This window comes from Dipodomys merriami, unplaced genomic scaffold (assembly GCF_024711535.1).
Source record: "Dipodomys merriami isolate MVZ:Mamm:240054 unplaced genomic scaffold, mDipMer1.0.p SCAF_574, whole genome shotgun sequence".
NCBI lineage: Eukaryota > Metazoa > Chordata > Mammalia > Rodentia > Heteromyidae > Dipodomys > Dipodomys merriami.
Genome location: NW_027206151.1, coordinates 644,471 through 670,957, shown reverse-complemented (window position 1 = coordinate 670,957; position 26,487 = coordinate 644,471). Strand labels below are relative to the sequence as shown.

Below are 26,487 nucleotides of genomic sequence, written 5' to 3'. Positions count from 1 at the left end.
GCAGCAGGCAGCCAACCAATGGTGGCGGGCCAGCGCTGCAGGGTGCGCTGGTGGTGATCATGGGAGTCCGCAGCCGCGGGGTCCGCGGGCAATCTCGGAGGAGGAGTGGCAGAGGGGGAGGAGGCGGGGTTAAAGCCAGCGCCCGTGGGCGGGGCCAGCAGGGTGGGCTGCGGGGCGGGGCCGGGATTTCCCGCCAAGGTGGTGGTGCTTGTGAGGCTTGGAGGCGCAGGGTGTGGTGGGCGGGGCCGGGATTTCCCGCCAAGCCTCTCGGTGGCCGCTGTGCTTGTGAGGCTTGGAGGCGCAGGGTGTGGCACGCGGGCAGGGCCTGGATTTCCTGTGGGGCGGGGCCGGGGAGGGGAGGGGCTGAGGGGCGGGGCCGCGGGGCGGGGCTTGTGGGGAGGGGCGGGGCTAGGAGTTCCCGGGCGCGGTGGCCCGGGCAGTGCAGCGGCAGTGGCGGGAAGTCAGAGGCGCCAGGGCCCACGGGCGGAGCGCTGGACAGGCCGGCACCGCCTGGGTTCGAGACCCTACAGGAAAAAAGAAAAGCACAAATAAGTCCCGAACCCACGTGATCCGACCCCGTACTGGAACTCAGCACACCCGTGCGGGGTGGGGGGGGAGGAGTCCGCGTCTGTGCAGGGGTGAGGGGAGGGGTACTGGGGTCAGGAGGAGGGCTCAGGTGGAGGAGGGATCAGGTGGAGGAGGGTCAGGTGGAGGAGGGTCAGGTGGAGGAGGGATCAGGTGGAGGGAGGTTAGGTGGAGGAGGGATCAGGTGGAGGGAGGTCAGGTGGAGGGAGGTCAGGTGGAGGGAGGTCAGGTAGAGGAGGGATCAGGTGGAGGAGGGTCAGGTGGAGGAGGGATCAGGTGGAGGGAGGTCAGGTGGAGGAGTCAGATGGAGGAGGAGTCAGATGGAGGAGGAGTCAGATGGAGGAGGAGTCAGATAGAGGAGGAGTCAGATGGAGGGTTCAGGTGGAGGGGGTCAGGTGGAGGAGGGATCAGGTGAAGGGAGGTCAGGTGGAGGAGGGCTCAGGTGGAGGAGTCAGATGGAGGAGGAGTCAGATGGAGGAGGAGTCAGATGGAGGAGGAGTCAGATGGAGGGTTCAGGTGGAGGGGGTCAGGTGGAGGAGAGATCAGGTGAAGGGAGGTCAGGTGGAGGGGTCAGGAGGAGGGGTCAGGAGGAGGGGTCAGGAGATAGGGGTCAGGTGGACAGGGGATGGTAGAAGAGGGCAGGATCCCCTCCTCTGAGCCCAGGGGCATTTAGGGACAGGGATGAGTGGCCGTGGGGTGGTCAGAACTTGAAGACAAGGGACCGGGCAGGGGCTGAGATCAAAGGCGGCAGCAGAGATGTCTCCTAGACTTAGGGGACAGGGTCTCCTGGGGTTCAGGTCTCCTAGACCTGAGGGTCAGGGTCTCCTGGGGTCAGGGTCTCCTAGAGGACAGGGTCTCCTGGGGGACAGAGTCTCCTAGGCCTGGGGTCAGGGTCTCCTGGAGGTCAAGGTCTTTCTGGGGTTTCATTAATGTTCCTGGGTCATCTTCAGCAGCCTGAGGTCTGGAGTCAATGTCTGCCCAAAGAGCAGCAGAGGCTGAGAGTGGGTACAGCAGGTGGCTGGCATGTGGCATGTGCTGGGGACCCAACCCTGTGCCTCAGGCTGCCCAGGATTCCTCCCAGGTGACAGCTGCTGGGTATGTGGGGGGGAGGTGCTAAGTGTCCCCATGGAGGGTCTGACTGCTGAGCGTCCCCACAGTGAGCCTGAGTGCTGAGTGTCCCTGTGGTGGCTGAGTGCTGAGCGTCCCCACAGTGGGCCTGAGTGCTGAGTGTCCCTGTGGTGGCTGAGCGTCCCCACAGTGGGCCTGAGTGCTGGGTGTCCCTGTGGTGGCTGAGTGCTGAGCGTCCCCACAGTGAGCCTGAGTGCTGAGTGTCCCTGTGGTGGCTGAGCGTCCCCACAGTGGGCCTGAGTGCTGAGTGTCCCTGTGGTGGCTGAGTGTTGAGTATCCCCACAGTGAGCCTGCATGCTGAGTGTCCCTGTGGTGGCTGACTGTCCCCACGGCAGGCCTGAGTGCTGAGGCACCCTTACTACACCCAAACACCAACGTCTTTCGTAATGCATACCCTAACATGTACCCTTAATATATACCACAACACATCCCTAAACCATAACACATACCCTAACTGTAACACAAACCCTGCCACATACTATAAATTTTACCTTACCCTAATACATACCATAACATACACTCTAAACACTAACATGTATCATAGCAGTAACTGTTATGTGAACTTTGAACCATACAGTTACTCTTACATATACCCTAGCATGTACCCCAAACACTCTAATGTATACCCTAACCGAAGATAAAAATTAAAAGATACGCTAACATTTACCCTAGACATAACATGTACCCTAACCCTATCATATACTGTAGACCTTACATATACCCTAACAAGTACCCTAAACTTATGCCAACACACATCCTAACATGTTGCCTAACCGAATGTGTCTCCTAACAAGTACTCTATCATGTACTATAAGTCATACATGTACCAGTATATTTACCCTAACATGTGCCAAACATACCATGTATCCTAGTATGTACCCAAAACACTTATTCATATCCTAACAAGTACTCTAGCACATACTCAAAACCATACAGGAACCCTTACATGCACAATAACATGTACCCCAGAGTAAACTAATATACACCCTAATATGTGTCCTAGATTTAACATGTATCTTAACCATAACAGATTTCCCAATAGTATTTTCACTATAACACACCAAACATGCTTTAGACACTAACACATATGGTAACAAGAACCCTAACATATACTCTATAACTCATACAGGTAACCCTTACATGTACCCTGAATGTACCCTAACATACTCTTAATCCTGACCATAACATAAATCCTAACATGTACCCTAGCCACTAACACATGCTCTAACAAGCATCCTAACCCATACTCTAATAAATACATGTGCCCATACATGTACTCTAACATGTACCTCCAACATACCCTAACATGTTCCTTAACCCTAAGATATACCCTAATATACACCCTAATATGCCCTAACAAATATTTTAATCTAAACAGGTACCCCAATGGGTACCGCCAATGTACCATAGCACATATCCTAACATGTGCCCTAACCCTAACAGTAACCATAACCCTACCCCAATTGAGTACCCTAACACTAACACATTCTGTAACATGCCCTAATGTGTGCTCTAACCCTAACCCAGACCATAACACCAACAAATCCCTTATCAATTATCCTAACTCTAACATATACCCTAATATGTACCCCAACACATATCCTAACACATACCCCAATACATAACAGATATATTAACAAAATGTACTGTAAACCATAGTTACCCTTACATGTACCCTAACTCATACCTTAACACAAAAACTAACCCAAACCTTAATACCCTTACACATGCCCTAAGGCAAACGCCAACATGTATACTAACGTGTACCTTAACCACTAATACATACGATAACAAGTATTCTTACACATACAGATACCCTCACATGCACCCTAATATGTATCCAAATGAACCTTAACACTAACTGAAACTCCAACCCTAAGTAATACCCTAATACATGCCCTAACCGTAACGCATACCCTAGCCATGTACCCTAATCCTAACACATCATCTAAACCCATATCCTAATTAATTCCCTAGAACATACTCAAAACCATGCAGGTACCCTTACAAGCACTCTAACCCCAAATGTAATCTAACATATTCCCTAACACATGTGTTAACTTTAACAAAACCATAAACCTTATACCCTGAAACATGTCCTAAACCTAACACTACCCCATCACATATCCTAACATGAACCATTAACATTAGCACATATCTTGATATGTAGCCTAACTATGAACACATACTCTAAATGATACATGTGCCTAACATGTTCTCCAAATGTATGGCATAACGGTAGCCTATAACTTGCCATGATCCTAACATGTATCCTGACATGTTCTCTAACATATATACATATCCTATCTCTAGCCCATACTAACTCCCTAATTTGTAAACCTAACCAAAATCCATACCTTGACATGTACCATAACTAACACATATCTTACCATGTACCTTAAAACGTGCTCTAACCTCAAAATATTATTTCAACATTAACATGTATCCTAACAAGCACCCTAACAGTACTCAAAACCACCCTTACATGCACCCTAACATGTACCCCAAATGCACCCTAACAAATACTCTAACATGCCTTAGCCCTAACAGGTACCTTAACCCTGTCATTTCCTACGCTAACATTTACTCTAAATCATAGCAATACCATTACATGCCCTGTAACATGTAACCCAAGCCTACCCCAATGCATGCCCTAACATGTGTGCCAAAACCTAACACCCTAACATGCACCTTAAACCCAAACACTATCTTAACGTGTTCCCTAACATGTACTCCACCATACATCCTAACTCTGACCCATACTCACATCCTAGCATGTGCCCAAACCCAACTCATACCCTAATATGTACCCCAAGCTACTCACCAATCTTATGTCTCACTCTAAACCATCTACTAACCCCAATCCATACATAACTACACAACTAACACTTTCTGCAATCCAAACCCTAACAAGTTCACTGATCCTCACCTGTTCCATAATCAACTTTGAAGACTACTCCATATCCATACCATATCCATAACCCCAACCCATCCCACAGAGTTCTTCCTCACACATTCCCTAACCCTAAACCTTTCCTGGACCCTTACTCTAACATTTCCTCAAGTGCATCCCCAACATCACCCTTTGTCTACCATATTCCCTACACCCTTTCCTGACCTTAAGCCTGACCTATTCCATAATCCAAATGCTAGCCCTAACCTCACCAGATCGAGAACTTTAACCCATAATCCTAACACTGACAATGACCCTGACTCTGACCCTAACCCACAACCCTAACCCATACCATAGAACATGCTCCAACATGTACCCTATCAGTTATCCTAACACATACCTTTACTCTAAAGCCCTAAACTGTAACACATACCCTAATAAGTACCATAACAAATATAGTAAACAGTGTCACATTCTATCAAGTACCCTAACAAGTACTGTAAACCATACAGGTACATTTACATACACCCTATGATCTACCTCGAATTCACTTTAACACATACCCTAACACTTGCCCTTAACCCAAACTATAACCCTAATATACACTATAGCATATACCTTAACCCTAAAAATACCCAAACTCTAACACAAACCCTGACATATACCATAAACTTCATCCTAACTCAAACACATGCCATAACATATACTCTAAACACTAAAATGTGTGGTAACAACTACTCTTACATGCACTCTAATACATGCCCAAACATACCCTAATACATAACCTTAACCCTAAGCCAAACCCTAACAAATACTCTAACATATACCCTATTGATTAACACAGACCCTAACCATTATCATGTACTCTAAAGCTTACATATACCCTAACAAGTACCCTAAAGTTATCCCAACATACTTCCTAACATGTTGCCTAACCCAAACCATAACTGTAACCTTAACACATACCCAAACACGTACTCTAACACACACTCTAAACATTTACGTGTATCCTAACAAGTACTCTAACATGTACTTCAAGTCATACATGTACCCTAGCATGTGCACAAAACATACCCTGTTTGCTAACATGTACTCTAAACACTAACTCATACCCTAACAAGGACCCTAACACTTATTGAAAACCATGCAAATACCCTTAAATACACTCAAACTTGTACCCAAAAGTAACCCAATGTACACCCTAATATGTGCCCTGACTTTAACGTGTCTTTTAACCCTAACAGATTTCCCAATAGTACTCTAACACATTAAACATACTCTAGACACACATACTCTAACAAATACCCTAACACATACTCTATAAAGCATACAGGTAACCTTACACGTACCCTGAATGTACCTAACATACTCTAACTCTGACCTTTACATATACCCCAAATACCTTGACACGTACTCTAAAAAATAAATGTACCCTAACACGTGACTCAAACATATCCTAACATGTGCCTTAACCCTAACATGTACCCTAACATGCACCTTAACATCCCCTAACAAGTACTGTAAACCACACAAGTATCCTTACATGCACCCTAACATGTACCATCAATGTTCCCTAACATATAGCCTAACATGTGCTATAGTCTTAACATGAACCTTCACCCTAACGAATCCCCTGTGAAGTATGCTAACTCTAATACATACCATAATATGTGCCCTAACACACACTCCAACATGTACCGTAACCCTAACAAATCCCCTATCAAGTAGCCTAACTCTAACACATACCCTAACATGGACTCAAACACATACCCTAATACGTGCCATTACTTTAACATGTATGTTAAACCTAACAGATTCCCAATATACTGTAATACACTAAACATGCTCTGGACACGAACCCATATGGTAACAAGTACCAATTCACATATTCTATAAACTGTACGTGTACTCTGAATGTACCCTAACAAACTGTAACTTAACATGTACCCTAAACGTAGCACATCCCCTAATGAATACTCTAAATTCTAATACATTGTCTAAACCATACAGGTAACCTTATGTGTACTCCAAATGTGTAACCTGACCCAGGCCCTAGTCCTGACACATACATGTACCCTAAAATATTCCCTAACATATACCTCATCACACACCCTAACTCTGGCCCATACTCACACCCTAACATGTACCCTGACTGACATCCATACGCCAGCATGTACCCTAACTCTAACACCCTATGTACCTCAACCCTAAAATTTGTGGTAAACATTAACATGTACCCTAACAAGTACCCTAACGTGTACTCTAAGTGAGCCTTACCTGCACCCTAACATGTACCCAAGATGCTCCAGTGCTCTGCTTTTCCACAAGCCCTGCCCCTGGGCTGCACACTTCCCTGCTCTAGGCAGAAGGTGCTCCAGGCAGGTGCACTGTCCATGGAGGACACTGGGTGCAGTGAGGGCTGCTTCCCACCAGAGGGCGCTCTAGGCATGTGCACTGTCCTCCTCACCACCAGGGGGTGCAGTGACCACTGCTTCCCACCAGAGGGCGCTCTAGCTGTGTGCACCGTCCTCCTCAGGACCCCGGGGCCTCCCACAATCTCCGCCCCTGGCCTGCTCACTTCTCCTTTGCCACACCCCTCCTGTGCTCTGCCTCCCCACAAGCCCAGCCTCTGGACTCCTTCTTGCCCCACCCCTATCACTCTCTGTCCCTCCACAAGCCCCGCCTCTGGACCGTTCACTTCCATGCTCTGCTCCTCCCACAAACTAGAGGGTGCAGTGAGCACTGATTCCCACCAGAGGGCGCTCTAGGTATGTGCACTGTTCCCAGGACCAGAGGGTGCAGTGAACACTGATTCCCACCAGAGGGTGCTCTAGGTGTGTGCACTGTCCTCAGGACTAGAGGGTGCAGTGACCACTAATTCCCACCAGAGGGCGCTCTAGGTGTGTGCACTGTTCTCAGGACCAGAGGGTGCAGTGAACACTGATTCCCACCAGAGGGCGCTCTAGGTGTGTGCACCATCCTTCTCAGGATCAGAGGGTACAGTGACCACTAATTCCCACCAGAGGGAGCTCTGGGTGTGTGCACTGTCCTCCTCAGGTCCAGAGGGTGCAGTGAACACTGATTCCCACCAGAGGGTGCTCTAGGTGTGTGCACTGTCCTTCTCAGGACCAGAGGGTACAGTGACCACTAATTCCCACCAGAGGGCGCTCTGGGTGTGTGCACTGTCCTCCTCAGGTCCAGGGGGTGCAGTGACCACTGATTCTCACCACATGGTGCTCTAGGTGTGTACACCATCCTCCTAGGACCCCAGGGCCTCCCACTAGCCCCTCCCCTGGACCCCTCACTTCTGCTCCCTTGCCACACCCCTCCTGTGCTCTGCTTTTCCACAAGCCCCGCCCTTGGACTGCTCACTCCCAAGCTCTTGCCCCTCCCTTCTCGTGCTCTGCCTCTCCACAAGCCCCCATTGATCTGCTCTTTTGCACGCTTGCCCCATCCCTCTCAAGCTTTGACCCTCCACAAGCTCTGCCTCACTTCCAGGCTCTTGCCCCTCCCCTCTAGTGCTCTGCCAGTCCACAAGCCCCGCCCCTGGGCCGCTCACTTCTGGGCTCTTGCCCACCTCTCTCGTGCTCTGCTCCGCCCACAAAACCTGAGGGCGCAGTGAGCACTGATTCTGGCCAGAGGGCGCTCTAGGTATGCACACTGTGCTCCTCTCCTCCCGGCCAGGGGTGCAGTGATCACTGATTCCCACCAGATGGTGCTCTAGGTGTCCATACTGTCCTCCTCAGGACCCAAGGTCCTCCCACAAGCCCACCCCTGCACTGCTCACTTCCTCGCTCTTGCTCCACCCCTCCTGTGCTCTGCTCTTCCACAAGCCCCACCCCTGCACCTCTCACTTCTTGTTCTGCTCCGCCCACAAAACCAGAGGATGCAGTGAGCACTGATTCCCGCAAGAGTGTGCTCTAGGCTTGCACACTGTCCTCTCCTCAGGACCTAGGGTGCAGTGATGGCTGATTCCAACCGGAGGGCACGCAAGACAGGTGAGCACCTGGCTTCTCTTCTCAGGACCAGGGGTGCAATGAGGGCTGTTTCCCACCAGAGGGTACTCTAGGCATGCTCACTGTCCTCCTTTCCTCAAGACCAAGGGGTGCAGTGAGTGCTGATTCCCACCAGATGGTGCTCTAGCTGTGTACACGATCCTCGTCGTCTCAGGACTAGAGGGTGCAGTGACCACTCATTCCCACCAAATGGTGCTCTAGCTGTGTGCATTGTCTTCTTCTCAGGACCAGGGGGTGCAGTGACCACTGATTCCCACCAGATGGTGCTCTAGCTGTGTACATGATCCTTCTCGTCTCAGGACCAGAGAGGTGCAGTGACTGCTCATTCCCACCAGATGGTGCTCTAAGTGTGTGTACCGTCCGGCCTCTTCTTCTCTGGTCCAGGGAATGCAGTGACCAATGTTTCCCACCAGATGGTGCTCTAGGCCTGCACATGATCCTCCTCATCTCAGGACCAGAGAGGTGCAGTGACCACTGCTTCCCACCAGATGGTGCTCTAGGTGTGTGCACTGTCCTCAGGACCCTTGGCCTCCCACAAGCCCCGCCCCTGGACTGCTCACTTCCTGCTCCTGCCCCACCCCTGCGGTGCTCCACTCCTCCTGCTAGCCTGTAGCTGCAGCTACTTCTGCCCAGGACACAGCACAGACTCAGGAGCTGAAACTGCGACCCCGAATGGCCCACAAGCTAGGGTTTTTAAAGGCAACATCCACGTGGTCCAGCCTGGCCACGCACAGGTGGCCAACAGGATTATAACACAGACATAAGGGTTGCATGTTTATGTCCGTGGCCGGTGGGTTACAGTCTGTCTCCTAGGAACTGTGTGGACTAACCTATCATTCTTGCTTGAATTAGCGGTCAAATTTGGGGTCCCCACACAAAGTAGGTGGATATTCTTACTCTTGGGGTTTGTATATTCCGGAAACATAATGTCCTATGTCCCTGCATCCTTGAAGCTGGGGGCTGTTACAAAGACAGCTACAGGAGCTTTATTACAGAGATAGCTACAGGAGGATACACAATGTGCACACCGAGGCATCGACTCCCTTGAAGCAGGAGGCAATCGATCACGGGGTGGGATGCACAGCACAGCAGGCACTGTTCTAATTGGGCAGAGTATGACATAGGGCTGAAGTCCATGTGAAATATGCTTTAAGGTCTCCCTTCATGGCCTCTCTTTGTTTTTAGTAAAGGATCGATTTCTCAGTTTAGTTTTGCTCACACAGTCTGGGACCTTCACAGTCTAGGAGACCCTTCGCCCTACACCATCTCTCAGTGAATTCTCACAGTGTCAGCTCAGGCCCAGCAGTCACGGCCAGCAGTGATCTGCCGGGTGCCAGGAAGGAGATGGGGGGCCCCATCAATAGGGAGGTCAAATATGGAGGTAGAGGCTGCCGGCAGAGGCAGGAACATTGTAATGGGTTGTGCTCCCAAAGTTCATATATGGATGCTCTCATCACCTGGTACCTGTGAATGTGACCTTACATGGAAGTAGGCCTTGGCAGGAGATCAACTCCAGTTCCTGTTGTTACTGTGCCCCTAAAAGTGGGAAATTGGGTCCCAGAAATGCACCCAGGGATGATCCTCTGCAGAGACGTCACCCTGCTCTCACAGACTCAGAAGCTGAGAGAAGACCTAGAACACACCGTGTCTTGTACCTCCTGAGGGAATGCGGCCCAGAAGACACTGATTCCATGCTGCTGGACTTCAGAGCTGTGAACACAGATCTCTAAACCACCCAGTCTGCAGTGGTGTGTCAGAGCCACACTAGGGAAATAACACACAAGTGTTCCACTCTTTCCACACGCTCTCCAGACCACAGTGCCTCCCCCAAGTTCACACAAAGGGTTTTATGGAAAGCAGGGCCCTTCACAGGACATAGCCATGGCCAGGTGGTCACTTGCGTCTGTCTGGCATCCACGGGCTCGGCTCTCCACCTCCTGGGACCAGAGGGGAAATTATGCCAAGAAACAGAGGTATGATGTTCTGAAGCTGGTGAGCCTCTACGCTGCTGATGCTGGATCTCAGGATCCCAGCGCTTGGGTCACCTGTGCTTGGAACAGCCAAGATGTCTCTTGTGAACTCAGTGGGAAACGTGACTCAGGAAGGTTCGTGAAGAGGCTATTCAAGCTGGTCATGGCATTTCGCCCATGTCCACCGAGCCCAGGCTGGCCCTTTAAAGGGGGGAGGGTGGAACAGGCTGTGTATCCACACCCTGCTTCTCAGAGAGGCCTGGGGCAAAACCACAAGGGGGAAAGAGAAGAAAGAGGCTGGGTGTCAGGATGCTAAGGTTAGGAACTCCTCCCCACAGGAGTGAGGACTGACGAGGGGCCTTCTGCTCCATCCACATGAGGGCCTCTGACCAGTGTGGAGTGACCCTTCTCAGGAGGCCCAGGCCCAGCAACAGTCAGCAACTTTACTCAATGTGCACATGAAGCAGCTGCCAAGTCAGAGTTCTAGAACTTTCAGGACAGCCTGCTGCCTGCCCAGAATGGGAGAGAGCCAAATGCCCTCTGAGTCCTCAAGAGCCCACTCCTGCTGGGCCTGCAGGAGGACATGCTGGCCTCACAGCCTCCTCGTAGGCCGTCCAAGTCGAGATGTGGCAGACAGTCCCTTACCCACCCTTCTGAGCGCCCTCTTGGAGGGAGAAGGCAGGCCTACCGCAGCCAGCATTCATTCATTATCTGTTCCACGTGTCGATGTAGACCATTGCTGAGCCAACTGAGTAAACCACAGGACTCTTGCATTTTCAGTGATAAGCCACCTGGAATAGAGACCAAAGGAAGCAGTCATGGTGTTAAGCAGAAAGTGTTTTCAGAGATTTGAGAACCTCAAAAATCCTCTATCCCACCTCAGGTAATCATCGTGACAGATTTGAAAGTTAAGGTGATTCTGAACATGTAATTCTAATAGGCCATATATTTTTTATAGATTTAAGTCACTCTTTATGGAATTATTGCATTTCTAATTTTCTCATTCTTCTTTTTTCTTTTTCCTATTTTTATTCTACAACCCCTGAAATTTGTCTTTTTTTTTTTTTTTTTTGTCATGGGGCCTGAACTCTGGGCCTGGGCACTGTCCCTCAGCTCTTCAGCTCAAGGCTAGCACTCCCACTTGAGCCACCGTGCCACTTCCAGCTTTTTTCTGCTTATGTGGTACTGTGGAATCAAAGCCAAGTCCTCATGCATGCAAGGCAAGCACTCTACCGAGCCACCTTCCCAGCCCAAATTTGTCTCTTTAAGCTGCTTTCTTCCTTTTCAATTATTCATACAATTGTGTAATATGAAACTCAAACAGTCTTACACATTTTCTCCATAGATTTAAACTGTCCCTAAGTTTAATGTTTTCAAAATATTATAGAAAATAAATGGATTCTTTTCCTCTTCTGTGATCAGAGATAACTTTTTTCTCCTGTAACTCAAGCTTCCTGCTACAGAAGCTTTTCTTTCCATTGACTGGGGAATATTTAGTGTAAATGTATCTACCTATGTTCTCTGAACAAATATACCTATTTCACAACATAGATGAATCTGGATCTTATTTATATGTAAGAAGCCAATAGAAAAAAAATAACAAACATTGGGTGATTCTATTTCTCTGAAGTATAGAGACTAGTTTGAATCGTATATAGTAAAATGATGATTAAAAATGAAATGATGGATGACAGTATCTAGGGTTAGGGATGAATGAACAGGGAGGTAATTTTACTAGGACTACTTAGACTGATAGATTCTAGAGTTGAATGGTAGTGATGGAGAACAATACAAATACACAATACCACTAATCTGTACACTTAAATATTCTACACATAAACATGTTTTGCTCAATGGTATGTCCTGTATATTACAATACCTGAGTGAAACTGCAAGGCTCTAAGTTAAGTCTCATTTGATGGCCTCTTTCAACAAGAAAAAAGTTGTATAACTATGTAGCTACTTGAGCATTCTCAAACTAAAATCTGCTATTTGAGCCACCTACATCTTTAATCCAACTGAACTGAGAAAATAAAACAACACTGGTTATGAATTCCCTTAATAATTTTCCTGGACGTGATGTGCTAGAGAAAAAGACTGTGTGATGCATTTATGTGACATGAGAGCAGTTTGGACTGGAAGATAAAAATGGTGGCAGGAGGGGGATTTTAAAGATAGGAAGGACATAGAAGACAGAGAGAACAAGAGGGAATAATATTGTAAAGTTATTAGAGTTGACTGAATGTATAGAGATTACCCGTTATGTTTGGGACATTCCAACACTAACTTTATCCCTACTTCAAAGCAGAGCATAGGTTAGTATGACAGAGAATCACCCAATATTTAAGAATTCTATTAGGGAATCATCCTATCAATAGATTGGGAAACTTGTGGTCATTGTCATAGAGTTATGGAAATAGAAAAGTTCTACTTATCTCTTTCCTTGGTAATATATGTATATGTATGTTTGTACTTACACATATATGTATACATACATATACACATATATTTATATGTGTGTAAAGCAGAAGGTCATGGAAAGAGAAAATCTTTCCCCAACACATTTGTCCTTCTGGGCTTCTCAGAGCAGACATAGCTGCAGCTCCCCATCTTTGCAGTGCTTCTGGTCTCCCACATCCTCACCCTCACTGGCAACAGCTCCACCATGCTTCTGTTCATGATGGAGCCCAGTCTCCAGTTGTCTTCCTAGACAACTTGTCCTACTGGACTCTGCATCACCTGCACTACTGTCAGCTGCTTCTGTCCAACCTCTAGGGCCCAGAGAAGTCCATTTCCTCCTGGGGATGCACCACCCAGCCTACCTCTTCCCTTGGACTGATCGATGTGAATGTGCACTGTTGGCAGTGATGGCCGTGATGGGCTTTGATCTATGTGGCAATCTGCCATCCTCTCAGATACAGTCTCATCATGCATCCCTGGGCATGTGTGTCTGGAGCTGTGTCCTCGCCAATTCCCTGCTACAGACTACATTCACCCCCAGCTTCCCCTCGGTGGGCATCACACCATGGACTTCTTCTGTGAGGTGTCTGCCCTAATACAGCTGACTTGTTAATTGTCTCTCCTCGACCTTGGGAGCCATCCCTTTTGCAGTGATGGCTCCCTTCTGGTGCTCATCTCCTACACCCTCATTGCTAGGGCTGTCCTACAGTTCCCACTTAGTTCCCACTTGGTGGTTGTCACCATGTTCTCGGTGATCCTCAGATGGCAGTCTCCTGAGTAGCTAGGATTACAGCGTGAGCCACCAGCGCCCCGCTAACCAAAGATTTTTTTTGCCCCTTCTGAACAGGCAGCTGACTGTGGTATTCTCTGTACCTGTCAACATTCCAAGTGCGTTACAAACATCAGCTCATGCATCCCCGTGACAGATTTGGAGGGCAAAAGCAGTTCTTGACCGGTGCTGACGGCTGACACATCTAACCCTAGCTACACAGGAGGCTGTTCTGAGGACCACTGTTCAAAGCCAGACTGGGCAGGAAGGTCTGGAAGATTCTTATCCCCAATTAACTAGAAAAAAAAGCTGGAAGTGGACATGTGGCTCAAGTGCTAGAGCGGCAGTATGCGCGCGCGCTCCTGTGTGTGTGTGTGTGTGTGTGCGCGCGTGCGCGCACGCGCGTGCATATGCCAGTCCTGGGGCTTGAACTCATGGTCTGAGGAATAACCCTGAGCTTTTTGCTGGTCTACCACTTGAACCATAGCTCCACCTTTGGCTTTTATTGGGGGGAGGAGGTGGCAAGGGATAGTTAATTGGACATAAGACTTTCATGAAGAAAGCCTGGGCTGACTTCAAACTATGATCCCCAGATTTCAGCCTCAGGAGTATGTAGGAGTATGTGAATGAACCACCAGCACCAGCTTTGAGAGAAAAAAATTAGCAATAGTACTAAGCTCCCAGTTCAAACCCCAGTACTGGCACATACAAAAATATAATAACTCCTGTATTTTGCAAATGCAAATGGGGCTTGGAGAAGTTAATGACCTGCCCAGAGGCTCTGAGACTGCAGAGTGATAGACTTCAGTCCTGAAGTCAGTTCAGACCTCAACCACTAATTGAACACATTGAACCTCCACTCTGAATTCACAGTGCTTAGCTCCTCAGCTCTAAATAATAATTATTATTATAATAATAATAAGTCTCATGCTCTCTCATTTCTCCATTTCTTCTGGTCCTCTGTTCTTGTATAATTTGCTCATTAATTACAAGTACTTCAGGATCAAAGAATGCCTCAATTATCAGCCAACCCCTAGACACTAATTAAATAAAACATCAGGGAAAACATCCCCAAACAGAAAATAAGCTTTTCCTCCCAGTCTCTCAGGGAAAAGAGCAAAACTCTCCTAGAAAACAGTGGAGAAGATAAGGTCAAGTTTAATCTCAGAATACTTTTGAAATAAGCAGGAAGCAGGTCATTGAAAGACCCGTTGTGTTCCTCAGAGGTCATCTCCACTGTGTAAGTGTGTTTGCTTGCTATACCATCTCCAAGTAGCACAACTTAGAGAAAATCTCCAGACCTGTGACACCAGGAAAACCCCAAAGCCCTGCATGTCCCCAGCAGGCCTGCAGTGAGGAACCTCAACTGTTAGAATGAGTTTTCAATGCCTGCCAAGGTCAGGTATGGACAACGTCTCAGTAGCCTCATCTGAACACCAACAAGAGGCACTTTCCTAATATATGCTCCACATGTGCAGAGTGTATCTTCCCAGTAGACACGCCTCAGGCTGCTCCATCTTTAAACCAAGTCTTCTGTAGAAGCCATGGATCCATCAAGGTAAATCCCTCATGGTGCCCTTGACTTGGGACAAACAAAAACTCTGCATTATGAAGTAGTGGACCTTGTGTTTAGTTTTTGCAATATTTACTTTCAAAAAATTTAATAGGTAGAAACTAAAACTGCAGTATAAAAGCTTTTGCAACCAGGCAGGAAAGAAAGTCTGTGAAACTATTATCTCTAAATGACTTTTTAGAAAAAGACAAGACATAGATCTGTGGCTATGGTAAGAGTACTAGCCTTGAGCACAAAAGCACAGGTCAGCACCTAGGCCTTGAGTTCAAGCCCCAGGACAGATTTTTTAAAAGGCTTTTGTTTTATTTTAGCAGACAAGTATTGAAGACAAGAGTTGAGATTTCACTGTTAGAATCTCTCATTCTGTCAGCTAATGTTTTGATTTATTTTAATCAGAACCTCTGTCTAATAAAGAGCATGCTATTGAATTAGGGCTGCAAGTACATCCTGTACTTCCCACTGCTGCTAGGATGAGGACGCACCTCTGGCATCAGTTAAAACGCTGGCTTCCCCAGGCCTCCTCCCTAGGATCGAGTCTGTGGTGTGATCTAGGTCTGGCCTTGGCAGGTGCCCAGGGCCTTCTGTTTTCTTAGATGACAAGAACCCTAAGTAGAATTTCAGATTGAGTTTTTAAAAGATGCTTAGATCTTTTCAATAAAGCTGTGTTTCCACTCCTGTGCTACTCCAAAGAATTTCCTTTTTCATGTGGTAGAGTAGGTGGAATGCTCTCAATATTCTTTTTTTTTTTTTTGGGGGGGGGGTCCAGTCGTGGGGCCTGAACTCTGGGCCTGGGCACTGTCCCTCAGCTCTTCAGCTCAAGGCTAGTGCTCTACCACTTGAGCCACAGCACCACTTCTGGCTTTTTTCTTTTTGCTTATGTGGTGCTGAGGAATCGAGCCCAGGGCCTCAGGCATGCAAGGCAAGCGCTCTACCACTGAGCCACCTTCCCAGCCCGCTCTCAATATTCTTGTGAAACAATCATTATACTTTCCCCCACTATTCTATTGAGTACTGTGTGTGTGTGTGTATGTGTGTGTGTGTGTGAGAGAGAGAGACAGAGAGAGAGAGACAGAGAGAGAGAGACAGAGAGAGAGAGACAGAGAGAGAGAGAGAGAGATGGGGCTTGAAGGCTTGAACTCTGGGCCTGGGCGCTGTTCCTCATCTCTTCAGCTCAAGGCTAGTGCTCTACCACTTGAGCCACAATACCACTTCCAGATTTTTCTGCTTATGTGGTGCTGAGGAATCGAGCCCAGGGCCTCGTGCATGCAAGGCAAGCGCTCTACCACTGAGCTACCTTCCCAGCCCCTAGAGAGTTCTTAAAGAGATTAGTTTTACAAATGGAATTTTGTAGCCGGGCACTGGTGGCTCACGCCTGTAATCCTAGCTACTCAGGAGGCTGAGATCTGAGGATCGTGGTTCAAAGCCAGCCCGGGCAGGAGAGACTGTGAGACTCCTATCTCCAATAAACCACCAGAAAACTGGAAGTGGCGCCGTAGCTCAAGTGGTAGAGCGCTCACCTTGAGCTGAAGAGTGCAGGGACAGTGCCCAGGTCCAGAGTTCAAGCCCCACGACCTACCAAAAAAAACAAACATACAAATGGAATTTTGTCTCTATCAAGATCTGTTTTAACACTGCAAGCTGTGACAAGGCAATGAGTGAAGTCAGAAAGTGAGGGAAGCTGTAGAGTTAGCAACAACCAGTCAGGCCAGAGACCCACCTCCTTATAACCCCCTAGGGTATCATTGAGACCGTAATCTCACATTGCCATTACCATCATGAATGCAGACAAGTGCAGACATGGGCCTAATATATACCATAAAAAAGTGGGCTTTAAAAGCACACCAGGCTAGGTGCCGGTGGCTCACACCTATAACCCTAGCTACTCAGGAGGCTGAGATCTGAGGATCACGGTTCAAAGCCAGCCCAGGCACGAAAGTCCAAGAGACTCTTATCTCCAATAAATCACTCAGAAAACGGAAAGTGGCGCTGTGGCTCAAGTGGTAGGGCACTAGCCTTGAGCTGAAGAGCTGAGGGACAGCGCCCAGGCCCAGAGTTCAAGCCCCATGACTCAAAAAACAAAAGAAAGACCACAGGAGCCAAGGGCCAATGACTCACACCTGTAATCTTAGCAACTTTGGAGGCTCTCAGGACTGAGATTTGAAGACAGACCCAGCAGGAAAGTCCATGAGACTCTTAGCTCCAATTAACCTCCAAAAAGCCAGAAGTGGGCTATGGCTCAAATAATAGAACATCAACCTTGAGGAATAAAAGCTAAGGGACAGCACCAGGCTCTGAGTTCAAACACCAGGACCACCACAAATATAAACTAATTAACTAATTTCTAAAAGTGCTAAACCTGACTGTGCCCTGTCACAGCTTGCAGTGTTAAAACAGATCTTGATTAGAGACAAAATTCCATTTGTAAAACTAATCTCTTTAACTACTCTTAATAGTGGGGGAAAGTATAATGATTATTTCACAAGAATATTGAGAGCAGGGGCTGGGAAGGTGGCTCAGTGGTAGAGCGCTTGCCTTGCAAGCCTGAGGCCCTGGGTTCGATTCCTCAGCACCACATAAGCAAAAAGAAAAAAAGCCGGAAGTGGCGCTGTGGCTCAAGTGGTAGAGCGCTAGCCTTGAGCTGAAGAGCTGAGGGACAGCACCCAGGCCCAGAGTTCAGGCCCATGACCGGACCAAAAAAAAAAAAAAACAAAAAAAGAATATTGAGAGCATTACAGCAAACAGTATATACTTTCACACTACTGAAAGAAAAGGGAAATTTACATTTAACCACTTAAACTTTAGGATTTAAGTCATTTTTTTTTTTTTTTGGTCCGGTTGTGGGGCCTGAACTCTGGGCCTGGGCGCTGTCCCTCAGCTCTTCAGCTCAAGGCTAATGCTCTACCACTTGAGCCACAGCGCCACTTCCGGCTTTTTTCCTATGTGGTGCTGAGGAATTGAACCCAGGGCCTCATGCATTACAAGACAAGCACTCTACCACTGAGCCACATTCCCAGCCCCAGGATTTGAGTCATTTTTAAATAACTACTGAGTTCTTTAAGATAGCAACTCATGAAAATCTGCTTTTTGCAACCTCTAAGTGAAATAGATCTCTGTAAGTCTTACAATCTGTGGATAAAGCACCAAGTCAATAATTTGGGGGGGGGAAGCTCCATAAATTACTTGCATGTAGGATTTATTTTCAGGTTTATCAAAGAGCACAGTACTCCCATTAGAATGGGCAGGGCTTGAGGTAGAAGGCTGGAAGCTAAAGGGGCTCTGTAGCAAAGCCACAAACCAGCAGAAGGCAATGCCATGGTGTCTTGATAGTGACAGTATCCACACGTTACATTCACTTGTTTTCTATCACTAAGAGATCAGCTGCTTGGCAAAAAGTCTACCTGAAATCTAAATGTCACTCCAGTGTGAGACCAGTTAGCACTAGACTAATTTCTAAGGCCATCTTATTTTTTATTAAACCCCAACAGTTATTTGCTACACTGCACAAGAGCTTTCTTCCTTTGTTAAAAATTCTATGCTTATAAATAGCTATGTCTTTTAAGCCTAGCTTCTACATATGATCCAAAACATACAATAACTTTGTGTTTTGAATTTGGTTTGTCTCACTCAAGATAATGTTCTCCAAATGCATCCATTTTACTGCAAATGAAACAATTTCATCTTTTTGTGATTATGTAATATTTCACAGTATATAAAATATACTATACACTAAATGTATAGTATATATTCTATATATGTATATGTGTGTGTACATAATCTTTATCAACTCAACCATTTTGGGTGTCTCAGTTGACACCATTGTTTGGCTATTATGAATAGCATAGCAATAAACATGGGTAGACAGGTGTCTTTCTGTGTATGAATTTATACTCATTTGGATATATGCTCAATAGTGGTATAACCCGGTCATAAGAAAAATCCACTTTTAGTCTTTTGAAGAACCTCTATACTGATTTACAAATTGGCTGTACTTCTCACCCAGAGGGTATGAAGTTTCTGGTTTCTCTGCATCTTCACAAGCATATGATGTTGGTTGCTTTCTTTTTTGGTCGGTCCTGGCGGCTGAACTCTGGGCCTGGACGCTGTTCCTCAGCTCTTCAGTTCAAGGCTAGCACCCTACGACATTGAACCACAGTGCCATTTCTGACTTTTTTCTGCTTATAAGGGGCTGAGGAATGGAACCCAGGGCCTCATGGATGCAAGGCAAGCGCTCTACCACTGAGCCACCTTCCCAGCCCATGGTTTTGTGTTTTTTTGGTTGTTGTTTTTTTTTTTTTTTTTTTTTGGGCTGGTCATAGGGCCTGAACTCTGGGCCCTGGCACTGTCCCTCAGCTTTTCGGCTCAAGGGTAGTACCCTATGACATTGAACCACAGCGCCACTTCTGGCTTTTTCTGCCTATGTGGTGCTGAGGAATCTAACCCAGGGCATCATGCATGCAAGGCAAGCAAGCACTCTAACACTGAGCCACCTTCCCAGTCCAACTTCCCAGCCCAACTGGTTGCTTTCTTGATGGCTGACATTCTACTATAATTGTTTCTATGGAAAATATAGCACATAAACCAAATTGAGAAGCAAAGGGGAAGGGAGAACAAAAAGAGCATGAGTAACTCTGTAACACATTTCAAGTATATATGAAAAAAACATAAAGAAAATGATAACAGGTGATCAAAATGAGGTTGGGCAAGGAAAGAAAAATTCTGTGAGTGGGTACAAGCAGGAAAACATTGGGCTAACAAGAGGATGAAGGACGATGAATACTGTACTAATCAGTCATTTACAACTGTGAAAATGGAATAAAATCTGCTGAAATTGTTTTGGGAAGAAGGAAGGGGGCAAACAGAGTGATATGGTGAAGATGAATAGATTATAGTGAAAATGTGTGGGGCGGGTGGGCGGGAAGGCAGGCAGGCACATTAGAAAATAATTCTAAGCCAGGTTTAGGCCTGTTATCCGAGCTACTCGGGAGGTTCAGATTTGAAGCCAGTCAAGGAAGCAAAGTCTGTGAAACTCATATCTCCAATTAACCAATTTCGCTCAAATGCTAGAGTACTAGTCCTCAGTGAAAAAGCTAAAGTAGTCTCCAAGTTCTAAATTAAAGCCCAAGTAACAGTATAGAAAGAAAGAGAGGAAGGAAGGAAGGAAGGAAGGAAGGAAGGAAGGAAGGAAGGAAGGAAGGAAGGAAGGAAGGAAGGAAGGAGGGAGGGAGGGAGGGAGGGAGGGAAGGGGGGAGGAGGGGAGGGAGGGAGAGGGAGAAAAGAAAAAAGAAGAGTCTCTGCTCCAGAACCTTATCAAGGAAGGTCATCAGGGGTGGGGTCAAGATTAAGCCAAGGCTGAAATACTATTTAAAATTGTTACTCATGTAGTATGGATCACATGAAGACTTTAACCATCTTCAAGATTCTGACACTGAAGTCAGATTTGTTTTCCTCATTTTAACAGATGCAGAAAGTGAAGTTCTGAGAGACTACATGGTTTAGTTAAGATCAGAGAGAAAGGAAAACCTAAGAACTGCATGCTGCTGTTCTGATTTGCTTCTGACTGCTCCACATCCCAGTGTCTTCACAGAAGTCAGGAAGGTGAGACAGGGTTGGAAAGAAGACAGGGAAGACACTGGCGCCAGAAAAAGGCTTCACTATTTATCTCACGAGTTATTTGCTTGAGCCTCCTAACCGCTACCAGAAGATGCCTCGGCATGAGAAGTGACAACCACAGCACCGCGGGGGGTCCCCTGACAGACTTCATCCTTCTGGGTGTTTCTGACCGACCATGGCTGGAGCTGCCTCTCTTTGTGGTCCTCCTGGTGTCCTACGTTCTGGCAATGTTGGGAAACATTTCCATCATGCTGGTGTCCCGCCTGGATCCCCAACTCCACAGCCCCATGTACATCTTCCTCAGCCACCTGTCCTTCCTGGACCTCTGCTATACCACCACCACGGTACCCCAGATGCTGTTCAACATGGGCAGCTCCGAGAAGACCATCAGCTACGGAGGCTGCACAGTGCAGTATGCGATTTTCCACTGGCTGGGGTGCACTGAATGCATTGTCTTGGCCGCCATGGCCCTGGATCGCTACGTGGCCATCTGCGAGCCCCTCCGGTATGCCATCATCATGCACCGCTCTCTCTGCCAGCAGCTGGTGGCTGTGGCCTGGCTCAGTGGCTTTGGCAACTCTCTTGGTTAAGTGGTTCTGACTGTACAATTGCCCTTCTGTGGGCGGCAGGTGCTAAACAACTTCTTTTGTGAGGTGCCAGCCATGATCAAGTTGTCCTGTGCTGACACGACCGTGAATGATACGACACTAGCGGTGCTGGTGGGCTTCTTTGTGCTTGTCCCCCTAGCTCTCATCCTTCTCTCCTATGGCTTCATTGCCCGAGCTGTGCTCAGGATCCAGTCCTCCACGGGAAGGCACAAGGCATTTGGGACTTGTTCTTCCCACCTGGTGGTGGTCTCTCTCTTCTACCTACCTGCCATCTACATGTACCTGCAGCCTCCCTCCAGATACTCCCAGGAGCAGGGCAAGTTTACCTCTCTCTTCTATTCCATAATCACCCCCACCCTGAATCCCTTCATCTACACTCTGAGGAATAAGGATGTGAAGGGAGCTCTCAGAAGGCTCCTGGCAAGGATCTGGAAGCTCTGCAGATGGTGAAGATCTGAGATGAGGCTATCACCACCTATTCAAGTGAGCATCTTATACTTACGGAATTAGTAGCTAAGCAGCAAGCATTTTGAGAGATTTGAGAACCTGGAAAATCCCCAAAACATCTCACCTCTCATGTGCTAATGCCAGTGATTTGCAAGTTACACTAATTTGAACATGTAATTCTAATAGGCTATACATTTTTATAGATTTAAATCACTCAGTTAATTGAATTATTTCATTTCTAATTTTCTGGCTTTTTTTTTTTTTTTGTCTGTCAAGGGGCTTGATCTCTGGGCCTGGGCGCTGTCCCTCAGCTCTTCAGCTCAAGGCTAGGGCTATACCACTTGAGACACAGTGCCACTTCCAGTTTTCTGGTGGTTTATTGGAGAAAAGAGTCTCACGGACTTTGCTGCCCAGGCAGATCTCAGCCTCCTAAGCAGCTGGGATGACAGGCGTAAACCACCAGCACCTGGTTCCTTTTTCTTCTTCCTTTTTCTTCTTCCTTTTTCTTCTCTCCTCCCTCAATTTGCCTCTCTATAAGCTTTCTTCCTTTTCAATTACTCCTACATGAGTAATATGAAACTGAAAGACAGTCTTACACATTTTTCCATGGATTTAAACTCCCCTGTTTAATGTTTTCAAAATATTGTGACTAAGTGAATTCATTTCCTCTTTTGTGATTATAGATGACTTTTCTCCTGTAATTCAAGTTTCCTCCTATAGAAGGTTCACTCTATCTACCTATCTACCTATGTTCATATCTACCTATGTTCTCCCCTATTCAAACATACCATTACAGATTTCAACAAAGAAATTAGGTACAGTAAGGGAATAACAACAGCCACCAATAAGTTTTAGAAGGACAACCATAATATCATGCTAATTTATAAATTGCATAGTTTGAGAATGATCCATTTACTATATCTGCACTGCAGTAGACAGCAGAGTAAAGAAATTGTGAAAAATAAAACTGAGTAAAAGGGAACTTACACATGAGTAACTCGGAAATAAAAGAGACAAAATAAAAACCAAATAAAAATTCTAGAAATAAACAGTACGACTGAAATAGTAACATAAATACTGCAGAAATTCAAAGGCATATTTCAGCAAATAGTAAAAACAATCAGTAAACTAACATGGGCCAAAAGAAATCACAAAGGTGGATAATGATTTCATCATTAACCACAGTGAGGGAAGCAACCCCCAGGGCCAAGGGCCAGCCACAGGGCACTGTTCAGAGGGGTGTTCTTCACCCTCAAGGAGAACATGGACAGGGAAAGGCTCCCCAACTTTTCTGGCGAGGATGCCTTTGGACAGGTACCCTGGCCTCAGTGTCCTCACAAGGGTTGATTGGTGACGATTGTTTCACAAGCTCCGTGCCTCGTGGTGGAGTAGGGAGTCCAGAGCAGAGCACACCGGGATTTGAGACAAGACTGCCCTCAGGACTGTGCCCCGGCAGCCCAGCTTCAAGGAACACTGGCGGTCACTGTTACTCTCCGCACAGGGCATGGCTGAGGTCACAAGCCATGCCCCCTCCTTGCCTTACGGAAGAATGAGGACAAACAGCAGGGCAAGTACGATTTCAGACAGAGATACCCGGGAACTAGCACTCTGGCAGCAGTGACCTCAAGACAGTTTTTATGGCTGCACTGGTGATGCAATCAGCCTGCAGCCCCAACAGACCCCTTGTGGCAGTGCAGGCCTAGGCCCCAGGCACCTGAGGATGCACAGGATGCCCACAGCCAGGCTCAGAGGATAGGGGAGAGAGCAAGAACCTAGGAAACTTTAGAAATGGCTGTATCCATATCAATGTTTGGGTAGCAGCTGCTAATAGAGATAGCTGGTGATGTATGGAAGCAGCCCTCAGCCCCACATTACCACCACGTGGTCCTACCAGGCCTGAGCCACACATGGTGAGGTCGAAGGGCATGGCCACACAGGGTGGCAGGGAGTGAAATGGGGCCCAGAGTCATCAAACATGACCACCTAATGGGCAGAGCCCTTTCAGCAGCAGTGTCCCCTTGGCAGCTGTGGCAACAAGGGCAATGGCAGCATCCCTCAGGCCCCAGGGCCCACAGTGCCCTCAAAAGCCCATGGCCACATACGGACGTGGTGCAAGGAGTGAACGGGGCCCAAGCCATCAGCTATGGCCGCCTCACAGCCAGCACCCAGGCGGCAGTGGTGTCCTCTCCGCAGCTACGACAAGGTCAGCGCCATCAGCACTCAGCCCCAAGGGCCCACAGCTCCCTCAATGACGCCCTTACTCCAGCTTCTGTAGGTGTCACTGGCAGTCGCTGTGCCAAGCCTTCTGGGGTTCAGAGTAAGAGTGGGATGCTGAGAGACTAAAGGCTGGGTCACAGCCAGGTTGGCACTTGAGAAAAGTGGAGATATCCAAGCCAAGCTGCCAGATGGGCAGTCAAGTGGACCTAGGGGCTGCAAGTCAAGCCTACACTGATGATATTCTACTCTTTCTCTAAGTTTACCAGGATGACCTTCTTTTCTGTTTTCAACATTCTGCCTTCAAACTACCATCCTCACAACTCAGCTTCCTGTGTAGGTAGGATTAAGTGTCTGAGTAAATAAAGCCAGGTGAGGAAATCGTTTTGGACTGGAGCCCTAATTAGCCCTCACCTCTCAGGATGTGTCCAGCTGAAGGATCCTTGGAAGGCAACAGGACCACATGCCTCCCAGGAAGAAAGTGAAGATTCATGAGGCCAATGAGACTGAGGGAAAGAGGGCTTGGATGGTTGCCAGCCACCTCAAAAGCAAGCCTCAGATACTGAGTTTGAGTACTGATCTCTGACCAATAAAAAAAGGAGAAAGGTAAAAAGAGGAAAAGAGAGAAAAAAGAGAAAGAGAAAGGAAAAAAAGGAAGAAAGCAAAACAAAGAAAAAAGCTCCTTGACGCCTATCTTCCATGTTACATCTTGTATATGAATACATACCCTGGAGCATTTCAGTGGATCCTCTCCAGTACCTTATTTCACACCCTCTGGCGGTAATAGACTTAGGCACTTAGGACCTCTTCAGCCATACTTGTTCTGTTTCTGGTTTTACTTCATATTTTTTTTTATGCTGATACTGGGGCTTCAAATCAGGCCTGGGCACTGCTGTGAGCTCTTCTACAGCACTCTGCTTTTCCACTCTGTGTGACGCTGACCTCTTGCACACTCTGCTTTTCCACTCTGTGTGACGCTGACCTCTTACACACCGGTTCCTACACACTGCTTTTCCACTCTGTGTGACGCTGACCTCTTACACACCGGTTCCTACACACTCTGCTTTTCCACTCTGTGTGACGCCGACCTCTTACACACCGGTTCCTACACACTGCTTTTCCACTCTGTGTGACGCTGACCTCTTGCACACCGGTTCCTACACACTCTGGGACTCCTGCTCGCTGCTAACCAGGACCCTTCCCTGCTTCCTTGGGACTAGGGTCACAGATGGGGAACAAGAGCTAAGCATTCTTTACAAAGCTGACCTGAGCTCTCCTCTGGCACTGGTAGCCTGGGTGGGCTCGGGCCTGGGCCGGCAAGGCAGCCCCGGGGCCTGGCCCAGAGGGGGCGGCGGGAGGCGGGAGGAGGCCGAGGCCGGGGACACCTGCGGCTGACGCCGGCCCCGCGGCCGCTGAGGCGGGAGGAGGCCGAGGCCGAGCCTCAGACCGGCCCACGAGGCCGGCGGCCACCGTGAGGCCCGGCCCGCGGCGTCGGCGGTGGCGCTCACCCCGCGGCCCGCTGGGCCCCGCGCGGCTGCTCCCGGCCTGGGCTCCAGCGGCGGCCGTGTCGCAGCGGATCTCCCTGCAGGACGGGGCCGCGGGTGGGGACAGTCGTGGAGAAGACGGCGGGTCCCCACCCGGGGCCGCGGCCTGAAGATCCGGGGAGGTGGCCACGCTGGCGGGAGCGTGACCAGCACCGCAGCATGGCGTGGCCATGGCAACCGCGGCGGCCACGCTGGGGGCGTAGCCACGTTGGGGGCGGGGTCATGTTGGGGCGTGGCCCCGTTGGGGGCGGGGTCATGTTGGGGCGTGGCAGTGTTGGGGGCGTGGCCGTGTTGGGGCGTAGCCACGTTGGGGGCGGGGTCATGTTGGGGCGTGGCCGCGTTGGGGGCGTGGCCGTGTTGGGGCGTGGCCGCGTTGGGGGCGGGGTCATGTTGGGGCGTGGCCGCGTTGGGGCGGGGTCATGTTGGGGCGTGGCCGCGTTGGGGCGGGGTCATGTTGGGGCGTGGCCGCGTTGGGGGCGTGGCCGTGTTGGCAGTGGCCGCACATCTGCTAGCAAAGATACAGGACGTGCTAGCTGGGGCCTTCTCATTCCAGCCATCTTCTACTGGGCAAAGGGACGTGTTTCCACTTCTGGAAAGCCCTGGCTACCAAGGGCGGCCGGGAAAACAAGTGAGGACAGGACCCGCATCTGGCCTGGGCAGCCAGGCTGTC

At 48.3% G+C, this 26,487-nt stretch overlaps 1 long non-coding RNA gene and 1 pseudogene across 1 annotated transcript; one reads left to right on the top strand and one right to left on the bottom strand.

The window, feature by feature from the left end:
- Window positions 1-9,632: 9,632 nt before the first annotated feature.
- LOC138812989 (uncharacterized) lies at window positions 9,633-25,479 on the bottom strand. Its single transcript, XR_011367674.1, has 3 exons — window positions 25,001-25,479; window positions 11,281-11,383; window positions 9,633-10,851 (listed from the first exon to the last, which is right to left on the bottom strand). It is a non-coding gene; the product is annotated as an uncharacterized lncRNA (long non-coding RNA).
- LOC138812978 (olfactory receptor 2B11-like) lies at window positions 21,106-22,062 on the top strand (annotated as a pseudogene).
- Window positions 25,480-26,487: the final 1,008 nt, after the last annotated feature.